The sequence below is a fragment of the Chiloscyllium punctatum genome, chromosome 8 (assembly GCF_047496795.1).
Source record: "Chiloscyllium punctatum isolate Juve2018m chromosome 8, sChiPun1.3, whole genome shotgun sequence".
Classification (NCBI taxonomy): Eukaryota; Metazoa; Chordata; class Chondrichthyes; order Orectolobiformes; family Hemiscylliidae; genus Chiloscyllium; species Chiloscyllium punctatum.
Window position 1 is genome coordinate 94,663,441 of NC_092746.1, and position 14,052 is coordinate 94,677,492.

Consider the following 14,052-nt stretch of genomic DNA (forward strand, 5'->3'; position numbering starts at 1 on the left):
CACCTCTTCCCACCCTACCTCCAGCAAAAATGCCATCTCATATTCCCAATTCCTTCGCCTCTGCCGTATCTGCTCCCAGGAGGACCAGTTCCACCACAGAACACACCAGATGACCTCCTTCTTTAGAGACCGCAATTTCTCTTCCCATGTGGTTAAAGATGCCCTACAATGCACCTCGTCCACATCCCACACCTCCACCCTCAGACCCCACCCCTCCAACCGTAACAAGGACAGAACGCCCCTGGTGCTCACTTCCCACCTTACCAACCTTCGCATAAACCAAATCATCCGCCGACATTTCCACCTGCTCCAAACGGACCCCATCACCAGGGATATATTTCCCTCCCCACTGCTTTCCGCCCTCCGCAAAGACCGTTCCCTCTGTGACTACCTGGTCAGGTCCACGCTCCCCTACAACCCACCGTCCCATCCTGGCACTTTCCCCTGCCACCGCAGGAATTGCAAAACCTGCGCTCACACCTCTTTCCTCACCTCAATCCAAGGCCCTGAAGAAGCTTTCCACATCCATCAAAGTTTTACCTTCACATCCACCAATATCATTTATTGTATCTGTTGCTCCCGATGTGATCTCCTCTACATTGGGGAGACTGGACGCCTCCTAGCAGAGCACTTTAGGGAACATCTCTGGGACACCTGCACCAATCAACCACACCGCCCTGTGGCCCAACATTTCAACTCCCCCTCCTATTCTGCTGAGGGCCTCCTTCACCACCGTTCTATTGCCACCAGACGCCTGGAGGAAGAATGCCTCATCTTCCACCTCAGAACACTTCAACCTCAGAGCATCAATGTGGACTTCAACAGTTTCCTCATTTCCCCTTCCCCCACCTTACCCCAGTTCCAAACTTCCTGCTCAGCACTGTCCCCATGACTTGTCCTACCTGCCTATCTTCTTTTCCACCTATCCACTCCACCCTCCTCTCTGACCTATCACCTTCATTCCCTCCCCCACTCACCTATTGTACTCTATGCTACTTTCTCCCCACCCCCACCCTCCTCTCATTTATCTCTCCACCCTTCAGACTCTTTGCCTGTATTCCTGATGAAGAACTTTTGCCCGAAATGTCGATTTTCCTGCTCCTCGGATGCTGCCTGAACTGTTGTGCTTTTCCAGCACCACTTTAATCTAGAATCTATATACTTCTATCAGGTTACCCCTCAGTGTCCAGTGCTCTAGCAAAAATAATCCAACTTTGTCCAACCTCTCCATTATAGCTGAAACACTCCAATCCAGGCAACATTCTGATCAACCTCTTTTGCGCCTTCTCCAAAATATCCACATTCTTCCTATCGTGTGGGGACTAGAACAGCTAACAATACACCAAATGTGGCCTAACTAAAGTTTTACACAGCTGCAACATGACCTGCCCACATTTACATTCCATGCCCCGACTGATGAAGGTGACCATGCTGTATGCCTCCTTTAACACCATATCAACCAGTGCTGCCACTAACATGGAGCTAACTACTTGCGCCTCAACATCCCTCTGTATATCAATGCTCCTAAGGGCCCTGCCATTTACTTTATACCTTCCTCTTAAATTTGACCTCCCAAAATGCATTACGTCATATTTCTCTGGATTAAACTCCATCTGATATTTCTCCACTCAACTTTCTGACTAAACTATATCCTTTGATAATATTTGTCCCTATTCAAATTATTTCTTTAAATCACAAACAACAGAGTCCCCAGCACTGATCCTTGCGTAGCAACACTGGTCACAGACCACCAGTCAGAAAAACACCCCTCCACAATGACCCTCCACCTTTTGTGACCAAACCAATTTTGTGCGCAACTTACCAATTCACCATGGATCCCATGTGGATTAAAGTCTCACGTGGTGGGCTGGTCCTGGATATAGTCAAATACTTTAGTAAAGTCCTTGTAGACAATATCCACTGCCCTACCTTTACAATCACATCTGTTAGTTCCTTAAAAAACTCAATCAAATTTGTGATCCAAAGATCTCTGTCAAGGCCCCAGCAATCTCCTCTCGTGCCTCACTCTGTATCCTGGGATAAATCCCATCAGGCCCTGTGAACTTATTTACCTTAATATTTTCAAGACACGAAACACCACCTCCTTCTTAATATTGACATACCCACTAATCTTATCACAATCCATGTCTTTCTCCTTGGTGAATATCAATGCAAAGGACCTCAGGCACTTCCTGTGGCTCAATTTATAAATTTCCTCCTTCCTCCTTACGTGGACCTACACTTTCCCTAGCTCCTAATATGTTGCTCCTAATGTATATATAAAATTCTGATAAAGCTTTGATATAACTCTTCTCATGTCCAACCTCAAAATTTGCCAAGACTTCCTTTGTCTCTAGGAGGCTTATAGTTTGGATCACTTCATCTTTGTTGAGAAAAGGGTAGGGAGATTTCTGAGGTTGTTAATGGAGTTCAACTGTTGGCTTTTATTGGCTTTGTCTTGTACAGTGATGATTCTTGAACTTTGAATATGAACATGATTGAATCTGGACTTCAACATCCCTTTGTCCCTGCAGAGTATTTCCTGGGCTTGTCATTGTTGAGCTACTACTTCTCCCAAGTGAAGTTCTCCGTGACAGTTACTTCTTGCCCAACTGCAAACTGCAGTCATACGTTTTGCAACTTGCTTGCGACTGCTTGGAATTGCTGCTGCAACAAGCTATGTGAACATGATCTATCTTAAAGCATGTAGGGCATTCAGCATTGCTGGCTGGGCAGTTTTGGTACTAATGTAGACTTGCAGCATTCTCGTCCCTTTTGGATAAGCTCTTCCTGATATAATAATAAACCTTTAATTAAAAACATAGGCTGTATCCCCAGACAAGAATTCTGTACTTTGAATATATGAACAGGGAGTAGGAGTAGACCTTTTGGTGTCTCTAGCCTACTTCACCATTCAATAAGATCATGGCTAACCTGGCTGTAACCTTCAATTCTTCTACTTTTAAAGTTTAGCCTGCCTGGCACCATTCATGGTTATAAGCTCTTCTTTCAACTGTAATAGGACTTTATTTAAACTCTGATAGGACTTTATCCTCCCTGCCCATTACAGTGCAATCTCATATCTGCTCCTCTTTTAAGTTTCCATGCCGTCAATTATCTTTGAGTTTTTAAATTCATTTATAAATACATCATCGGTTTCTCCTGGACTTTGGTTGTTAAAGTTACCTGGGTTATAATGGGATTTTATGTTAGTCTTCTGCATATTCATATTTTGCAGTTTCTTTTGGTAAGATATGCCTGGAAAGAATGTCACTGGCACTGACTTGGTCTATATCTAGCACGGCACTGAGGCCTGTTTGTATCATTAGCACCATTGTATCCAAAATACAGCCTGCTCAGTGCCCATGGCATTCTCAAGCGGGTGTGGGGAAACCATGGTTATTTCAATCCTGACAGTATTTGGTGCGGAGAAAGTGAGGTCTGCAGATGATGGAGATCAGAGTTGAGAGTGTGGTTCTGGAAAAGCACAGCCAGTCAGGCAGCACCCGAGGAGCAGAAGAATCAATGTTTTGGGCATAAGCCCTTCATCAGGAAGCCCTTCATCTGCTCCTCGGATGCTGCCTGTGGGTACAATAAGGTGTAAGGTTTGTTTCCTGCCTTCCTGTGAAGCTATCTGAACTATAGCATTCCTTTCCTCACTTTGGCTGATTTTTTTTTCCCTTGACTATTGTTGTGTTGTTTGCCACTAGCTGGCTCCTATACTTCCTCAGCTTTTATACAAGCTTTTCTTTCCCCAGGGTTTGGTGCTTATGTGGGGCCTAAAGTCTGTCACTTGTTACCTCTCTGTGACACTGCTAATGAGTTTGCATGATTCAGTCCTTTTGAACTAATATATTGACATGAAGCTTGAGGACCACTTCTGTTGATGGAAAAAAATGTAACAGACTAAAGCTCAGAGAGTGTGCTTTCAATCTAAGTTTTAAGATTCAGAGAGAAACTAACAAAAGGCTGTGAGATGATGAAAGAATATTTGGAGAGTGCTCTATAACAATAAAAAATACAAGAGATAAAAAGGCCAAAGTTCAAAATTTCTGGCTGGAGACAAAATGTCAAGTGATGTTACCTGTCTTTGGGAAATCACTAAAAGCTAAGTTTATTGAACCTTATCACATCGAAAACAAATTCAATGATATATATCAGGGAGTAAGGACTCCAGATAAAAGAAAGATTCAGTTATATGTGTTGTTAACGAGATATTACAAGAAGAATGACAGTCAAGAGAAACGTACACTTACGGTACTGAAACAAGAAATGAGTGAAATAGAAAATCAGAACAATTGCACAATGAATCAGAAATTGACAATTCAAAAGTTGGCCCTCCAGCAATCACATTGAATAATATGGATGTGCTGAAAAGACTAGGTAGCATAATCCTCCTGAAAACTATTGCAGTGACTTTGAAGGCTATTATAGAATCATAAATCAATTTATATGAAAAGTCCAGGGAAAGTAAGTTCGGCTATATATGATGTTAATGTGGGAGATGCATTACCTATAAAGTAATCCAGACTCAAACCAGTGAGATTCATTCAAGTGAGAAAAATGATTAAGATTATGATGGGCAATTGAACTATTGAACTGATTCATATTCACTGGAGCTGACTTATCATGAGGGTGACAAATATAAATGTGTCTCAAAGATTCTGTAATGATCACAAAATCAACGTGGTCACAGAAGTTGCTTCATGAAGTGAATTAAAGGATAAATTGGACACAAATAGTTTGTCACCATAATTGACTTACTGAAATGATATTGGTAAATATCTGTTGACTGAAGTGTTTGGTTAGAACCTTGAACGTGTAAAGCTGAGCAAGTTTGAGCTCAGCTTTGTGACTAGTCAAGGAAAAGGCTAACAAGCTCTCAAGACCAACAATTTAAAGGAACCAATAAATCAAACTTATAGATGTAATTTTAAAAAATCTCTCGTTGATATTTGAGCATTGTAAAGTGATGGCATTGGCACAGTTTGGATTGTGTTTTCACCATGTATTTTGAAGTCTGTCAAATTGTGTTTTATATAAAGAACTCTTTATTTTACCCATTTTATAGCGTAATGGAGTCATGGAGATATACAGCATGAAAACAGATCCTTCGGTCCAACTTGTCCATGACGACCAGATATCCGAACTTAATCTAATCCAATTTCCAGCACTTGACCCATATCCTTCCAAACTGTTTCTATTCATATACCCATCTAGATGCCTTTTAAGTGTTGTAATTGCACCAACCTCCACCACTTCCTCTGGCAGCTCATTCCATACATGCATCACCCTCTGTGTGAAACAGTTGCCCCTTAGATCCCTTTTAAATTTCTCCCCTCTCACCCTAAACATATGCCCTCTAGTTCTGGATTCTCCCACCCCAGGGAAAAGACTTTCTCTATATACCCTATCCATGCCCCTCATGATTTTATAAACCTCTTGAACATCATCCCTCAGCCTCCGATGTTCCAGGGAAAATTGTCCCAGCCTATTCAGCCTCTTCTTAAAAATGTGTTGCTGGAAAAGCGCAGGAGGTCAGGCAGCATCAAAGGAGAAGGAGAATCGACGTTTTGGGCATAAGCCCTTTTTCAGGCATAAGCCTCTTCCTAAAGTTCAAATCCTCCAACCTTGGCAACATCCTTGTAAATCTTTTCCGAACCCTTTCAAGTTTCACAACATCCTTCCTATAAGAGGGAGACCAGAATTGCACACAATATTCTAAAAATGGCCTAAGCAATGTCCTGCATAGCTGCAACATGACCTCCCAACTCCTATACTCAATGCTCTGACCAATAAAGGAAAGCATACCAAATACCTTCTGCATTATCCTATCTACCTGTGACTCCACTTTCAAGGAGCTATGAACCTGCACTCCAAGGTCTCTTTGTTCAGCCACACTCCCCAGGACCTTACCATTATGTGTATAAGTCCTGCTCTTATTTGCCTTTCCAAAATGCAGCACCTTACATTCATTTAAATGAAACTCCATTTGCCATTTCTCAATCCATTGGCCCATCTGATCAAGATCCCGTTGTACTCTGAGATAATGTTCTTTGCTGTCCACTACACCTCCAATGTTGGTGTCGTCTGCAAACTTTTATTTTGTGTAACAAACCTCTGCTTTCTCTTAGTAAAACCATGTCTGCAGCACTGGGTGCTTGCCTTTCAGTGAAAGACAACCTAGTTAGATAAAACCACACAAAATATGACTTGTCAAACAAATATCAGTCTGTGATCAGACTTGACCAGGAGGAATACTGGATTAGTGGTGCTGGAAGAGCACAGCAGTTCAGGCAGCATCCAACGAGCAGCGAAATCGACATTTCAGGCAAAAGCCCTTCAGTCTAGTTGGGATCATAACAGTGTGGAAACCATTTCCGATCTACTCACACAGGTTTAGGTATTCCACTGTCACCTTCTGTGATCTTTAAACCTGGACAATCATATCTTTTCTACTTGCAGGGCAAAGTCGAAAAAAGGAAGGTCCCACGCTCTTGAATTTTATCAAAAAAGCCTGGCATCCAGATCTGAGGTATTGAATACATTCTGTGGGTGGTTAGTGTTTCTTTATGCCCTTCATACAAATTCAGTCTAGACATATAGGTTTCTTTAAACAACGTTTATTAACAATGTGTACATGATGAAAAAACAATATAACTCCTTGCTCTGGACTAGTTGCCACCTCATTGCAGAAGCCTATCCCATAATCACTGCAGTCACACTTACATCACAACGTACCTCAGAGACTCATCGACATAATCATTAGACAGGAAAGATAAGCTATGATCTCACTCAGATTATCGATTATTCTTATCCTGTTATATTTTCTTTTCCCTCTATCCTCCCACAGTCGCTCTCCTGTCCAGGCATATTCACGTTTCAGACTAATTTTCATGCTGCTACCGAGATAGTGGCCTATCATGTGCAGTAAGCTTCCTTGTCCAGCTTCACCCAGCTATGGTGACAACAAAGGTTCACAGCTCTCATGGCTGCACAGAGATTTGATCACTGGACAAGATGAGAAAACAAAAGCAAGGCTTATTTGGAGTGTGTTTATCCAGTCCTCCTTGCAAACATCATCTTCCACCATCTCTAAATTTAAAAAAATTACAATCATCGAACCTTAGAAACATGCAGAGCAGAAGAGGCCCTTCAGCCCATCAGGTTCTGTACTGACAAAGCTACATTAAATCTACACTGGTATCAATGCTTCCCAGCACTAGATCCATAGCCTTGAATGTTATGATATTTCACTTGCTCATCTAAGTACTTTTTAAAGGTTGTGAGGTTTCCTGCCTCAACTACCCACCCAACCATTGCATTCCACACTCCCAACACCACCTGGATGAAAAACATTTTCCTCAAATCCTCTCTAAACCTCCTGCTTTTCTCCTTAAAATTATGTCCCCTTGTTATTAACCCTTAACTAAGGGGAAGCAACTTCTTTCTATTCACCCTGCCCACGCCCCACAATCTTATACATCTCTGTCAGGTCCCCCCTTCAAATGTCTCTGAGCAAAGTAAAAAACCTAAGCTTTTCCAGTTTCCCTTCATGGCTAAAACACTCCATCCCAGGCAATATCCTGGTGAATCTCCTCTGCACCCCCTCCAGTGCAATCACATCCTTCCTACAGAGAGATGATCTGAACTGCACATTGTGCAACAGCTAACCAAACCTCTATATAGCTCCAACATAACAACCCTGCTCTTATAACCTATGCCACAACAGATAAAGTTAAAAGTCACAAACTACCAGATTATAGTCCAACAGGTTTATTTGGACGTATAAGCTTTTGGAGCACTGCTCGTTCATCAACTAGTTATCTGATGAAGGAGCAGCGCTCTGAAAGATTGTACATCCAAGTAAACCTCTTGGAATATAACTTGGTGTTGTGTGATTTTTAGCGTTGCCCACCCCATTCCTACGCCGACACCTCCACCTCACGACAGATAAAAATATTTCCCTTAAGCCTGCTTAATTACCCTATTAAGCTCCCTTACCACCTTCAGGGATTTGTGGACTAAAACCCTGAGATCCCTCAGTTCCTCTGAGCTTCCTGGTCTCCTGCCATTCATTGAGTAGTCCTTTGTCTTGTTCCTTTTCCCAAAGTGGATCACCTAGCACTTATCAAGTTTAAATTACACCTGCAACTGATTGGCCCTTCTGAACAAGTCATTTATGTTCTTCTGCAACTTTTTGGGTGGCACGGTGGCACAGTGGTTAGAACTGCTGCTTCACAGCACCAGAGACCCTCAGGCGACTGACTGTGTGGAGTTTGTACGTTCTCCCCGTGTCTGCGTGGGTTTCCTCCGGGTGCTCCGGTTTCCTCCCACAGTCCAAAGCTGTGCAGGTCAGGTGAATTGGCCATGCTAAATTGCCCATAGTGTTAGGTGAAGGGGTAAATGTAGGGGTATGGGTGGGTTTCGCTTTGGCGGGTCAGTGTGGACTTGTTGGGCCGAAGGGCCTGTTTCCTCACTGTAAGTAATCTAATCTTAACTCCTTCTCCTCACTGTCAACTACTTAATTATCTGCAAACTTACATACCTACATTCACATCTATGTAATTTATATATATCATAAATAATCAGGCACCCAGTCCCAATTCATGTGGTATATCACTGGACGCTAACTTCCAGTGACACAAACAACCTTCTACAACTATCTTCTCTCCTCTGCCACTAAGTTTGGATAAAACCTGCCAAATTACCCAAGATCCTTTGTGTTTTTACTTTCTTTATCAGGCTGCCATGTAGGACCTTGTCAAATCCTTTGATGAAATCCATATAACCTACATCACCTGCACGACCATCAGCTACACACCCTTGAAACTCCTTGAAAAAGTCAACCAAATTTGTCCAGGATGATCTCCCTCTGACAAAGCCATGCTGACTAACCTTGACCAAATCTTGCTTCTCCAAGTGGACATTGATTCTCTGTTTCAGAATTCTCTTCAATAGTTTCCCTATCCCTGAAATAAGACCCATTGGTTTATAATTCCCTGGTTTATCTTTATCATCCTTCTTGAAAAGTGGACCTACATTAGCTGTCCCCCGATGCTCTGGAACATTCTCTGTGGCCAGTGAGAAATTTAAAATTTATGTCAGGGCCCAAGTGATTTCTTCCCTAATCTCCCTCAACAGCCTGAAATACAACTCATTCAGATCTGAGAATCTGTTCACTTTTAAACTGCCAAATCCTTCAATACTTCCTTACTCCCTATGTCAATCTGCTCGAGAACCTCATAGCCATCTTCCCCAATTCTGTACTGATGTCCTCATCCTCCCAAGTGAAGAATATTGTGAAGTACTCATTTTACACTGTACCAATGTCCGCTGGCTCCATGCACAGATTTCCCCTTGGTTCGGAATGGGCTGTACGGCTTCCCTGGTTATTCTCTTCTTGCTACACTTGTAGAATATCTTGGAAACCTACCTAATCTTACCCATCAATATTTTTTTCATGCTTCCTCTTTGCTTCCCTCATTGCTTTCTTAAATTCCCACTGCAGTTTCTATACTCCACAATCACCTTGGTTAATTCGCGTCCTTGGCACCTGTCTCTCTTTTCCTTTTTATCCTGTCCTGAATATTCCCAGACATTCTGGGTTCTCTGGGCTTGTTTCTCTGGCATTTCACCTTAAAGAGAACATGTTGGGCCCGCACTCTCCCTGGTTCCTTTCTGTAGACCTCCCTCCGTTCTGCTACAGTTTTACCATCGACAGTTACCAGTCTACTTTGGCCAGATCCTGCTCTTTTTTTAATGCAATCTGTCTTCCCCAAAACCAAAACTCTTTGTGCAGACAATCCTTCTCCTTTTCTGCAACAAGCTTGCAACATATGGTATTATGGTCACTATCACTAAAATGCTCCCCCAATACCACCTTAAACACTTGTCTGCCTTCATTCCCCAGACTTAGGTGCATTGTCCCTTTCATATATCAGCACGAAAAATTCATGAAATCACAGTCAATCATATGCCCATTTTAATAATTCAGCTTTGGTGACCATGCTGTTCAATCTGAACTATGCATGTTTTGAAAGGCCAGATCATCTTTGAAATTTATCACTCACTTTTTCATAGGCAAGTTAAATGAACAGAGCATTTTTCATGACAAAATCACGAAATCAAACAAAAGATAATCAAATTAATTTCTATCTTAAGCTATCTTCATTGGGAATGTGCAAAGACATTTCAAAGTCACCTAAGAGGATCAGTTGGAAGATCTTGCAAGGATCTAGGGCTAGAATCTGGTGAAATGCATTCTCCTTTTACATGAACATTCTGTATCAATGACATCGATTCCACAGGCTGCAAATACCCCGTCCTGGAAGAACAATCATTGAGATTGTTAACATAAGCATTGGAAAATTTATTTATAATTTTCGTTGGGATATGATCCTAATTTTCCTTCTACAGTCTAATCTCACTAAAGGTATTTTTGCATGGCACGTCTGGTGAATTGTCTGGGTTGGTACATTGAGTGTGACAAAATATAATTGCTCTGCTTTTCAAAATCATAGATTCACATCTATCTCGGAAGCAATTGGTGGCTTTTGACACATTAGAAAAGTTGAGATCATAGCCTTGACACATATGCTAGAGTGGGTTGCACATGTAACTATAATCATATTGTTCAAATTACCTCCTTTAAACATACACACAGCTCAATATAAGACATAAATTCATTCATTCATTCATTTCAAATTCCCTTTCATGTTTTAATGTATATGCTACTGTATAAAATGAAATTACTACTTTCAGAAGTTAAAACAATACTCATCTATTTCACATTAGCAATCGACTTTTAATCCTGGCACATGAAAGGAAATATCAGTGTAAGAGCTGTCAAGACGTTGATCTGCACTCTAGGTTTTTATTTTGCAAACGTCAGCTTTCAGTTATACCTGGGGAGGTTGGGGGTAGGGGGAGGGGGAGATGACCTGGATTACCTGAATATTGCCAGTCATCATTAAAACCACTTAGTGGCATTGGTTGTATATGATTGATTATAGAGATCCATATTCTTCATGTGACCTTGTTTTAATTTGGTTCTAAAAATGAATACTTGACGCACATTTAAAATTTCTATTGGATTTCTAATGTGCTTGTATTTATGTCTGATCTTCTTAGTCCTTTGAGGATGCAGCAGCAATTCTGCATGAGCATTGACTAAAACCATCAGCAATGCTCATAAAATATTCCCCCTCCTGAAACCTGCTGACAGAGAAGGTTGTACAAATCATTGAAAAAGCACTCAAAACGTCACAAGAAGGAAACATATACAGACATGAAAATGAAAAGCAAAAAAGGCCATCTCTTCCATAGACTTACTGATCACTATATTTGCAGTAGCAATATGCTTGACTTTTTTATGTAAGATTTATTTTTACTTGTGGCTTTGAATCATTTAAAATGAGCACAGATGAAAGTAAATCACTGTAAAGCATAAACATGCTTTTTTGCTACAGTTTTTAGAATTGCTAAATTTTACAACTTCCTTTTATTGACATGATACATTGGCATTGATATATAAACATAAGAACTAGGACACGACCCTAAGACAACCAGAGCTTGCTCTCTAATCGTAAGAGATCACTTCTAAAAAATTATTGAAGTTTATAGAAAGTTTAAAGAAAGCTTCTATGCTGTTAACAGTTGCAAATTACACTTTGTGCTTTCACTTAACTGTACTTCAAATCTTGTTTCACACAGTTTATTTTAAATAGGTTGTGGGCGGCACAGTGGCACAGTGGTTAGCACTGCTGCCTCACAGCGCCAGAGACCTGGGTTCAATTCCTGCCTCAGGCAACCCTCTGTGTGGAGTTTGCATATTCTCCCCGTGTCTGCGTGGGTTTCCTCCGGGTGCTCCGGTTTCGTCCCACAGTCCAAAACTGTGCAGGTTAGGTGAATTTGCCCGAAGTATTAGGTGAAGGTGGTAAATGTAGGGGAATGGGTCTGGGTGGGTTGCTCTTCGGAGGGTCGGTGTGGACTTGTTGGGCCGAAGGGCCTGTTTCCACACTGTAAGTAATCTAATCTAACCTCTGCTGCAAAGGGCATTATATAAGTAAGAGTCCAGCTGTTAGTATCACCTATAGGAACTTCTATAATTAACTTTCTGTCTTTGGCAAACACTAACCGTCTGAATAAGCAGGTCTTACAATGTACCTTTAATTGTGGAATTCCAGCTTTCATTTGTAGCTGTTTGACTCATCGGACAAGGTTATAAATTCACCATGTAAAGGTATTAAAGTCGTAAACTTGATGTTCATTAATTAATTACACAGCACTGTGAAAAAGCCAGATCACAAGATAAAAATTTATTTATTTCCAGTGACTGGTTAAAAAAGAATAGTTCTTAAGTTTTATTTAAGCATTAAGTGCACTGGATAAGGCAGGCAGTGCTGAAGAACATTGCTCACTACTAGCCTCAAAGAAAGCTTCCAACAACGATCTAGCAACTTCATTGACAAGACATTTCCCTTGATCAACATCACAGAGAACATGCATCAAGGCAAGGGACTCGCCTGGTATCCAGCAGCAGTCATAGAGTCACAGAGTTTTTACAACATGGAGGAAAGTCCTTCCATCCACTGTGTTGAAGCCATTTTCAGCATTTGGCCTATAACTTTGTATGGTATGGTGTTTCAATTGCTCACTTAAATGCTCCTTATATGTCTTGAGGGTTCCTGCCAAAAAACATTTAGGCAGTGAGTTTCAGATTTACTCACAAACCTCTGGGTGAAAAAAAATTCCTCAAAGCCCCTCTCAATCTCCTGTTCCTCACCTTAAATCTGTGCCTATATCTGTGTTCACCCTATCTACCCTGCTTGTGTCCCTCATAACTTTGTACAGATAAGTGAATCTAATACAACCAGGCTTAGAGATGACACAAAAGTAGATGGAAAGGCAAGTGATGAGGATGACACAAAGAGTCTGCAAGGGATATGAAAAGGTTAAGCCAATAAGCAAATTTTAGAAGATGGAATATAATCTGGGAAAGTGTAGAGGTTATACACTTTGGCAGGAAGATAGAGGAGCTGATTATTCTTAAAGTGGAGAAAAATTATAGAAAACTACAGCACAAAAAGATTTGGGAGTCTGTGCATAATTCACAAGCTAACATTTAAGTTCAGGCGGTAATAGGAATGTTGGCCTTTATTTCAAAGGGGCTAGAATATACAAATAGTGAATCTTGCTGAAACTGTACAAGCACTAATTAGACTACATCTTGAATAATGTGAACAGATTTGGTCTCCTTATCTAAGGAAAGGTACAAAGACATTGGAGGCAGCTCAGAGAAGGTTCATGAGGGAAGGGGAGATTGCCTTATGAGGAGAAGTCGGGTAGGTTGGACCTCTACTGTCTGGAATATAAAAGAATGAGAGGTGATCTCATTGAAACATAGACGATTCTCAGGGAGCTTGACAGGTTGAATACTGTGAGAGTGTTTCCCTTGCGGGAGAGTCGAGGAGAAGAGGAGGAGTTTCTTCTCTCAGAGTGTGATGAATCTGTGAAATTATTTACTACAGAGAGCAGTAGGAGTTGGATTATTAATTATATTCAAGGCTGAGATAAATAAATGTTTATTCTGTAAAGAGCCCAAGGGGTATGGGAAAAGGCAGGAAAGTGGAGTTGAGGATTATCAGAGCAGCCACAATCTCACTAAATGACAGACCTGATGCTCTGAATAGCTTTATTCTGCTCCTGTGCCTTTAAGGTGAAGAGCAAATAAAAACAATGGTGACACAAGGAAAAACATTTATAAGCAGTGAGTGATTGGGATCTAAAGTTTGGTGGTGGCAAATTCAATCCTGGCTTTCAAAAGGTAATTGGATAAATATTTGCATAGAAAAACAATCGCAGGGCTATGGGAAAAGGCAGAGAGTGGGACTAACTGAGGGTCAACATGACCAAAATGGAGCAAATGATTTCCTTCTGGAATGTAACTATTCTCGAAAATAGTCCTCCTATTCCAATTATCAGTCTAATGAACCTTCATTGCATTCCTAAGGTAAACATATTCTTCCTTGTTAAAGTCTTGCAACACAA

At 41.1% G+C, this 14,052-nt stretch overlaps 1 long non-coding RNA gene across 1 annotated transcript in view; it reads right to left on the reverse strand.

The window, feature by feature from the left end:
* LOC140480262 (uncharacterized) overlaps positions 1-14,052 on the reverse strand; it is a 192,368-nt gene that overhangs the window by 18,532 nt on the left and 159,784 nt on the right. The gene's annotated exons all lie outside the window — the stretch shown is intronic.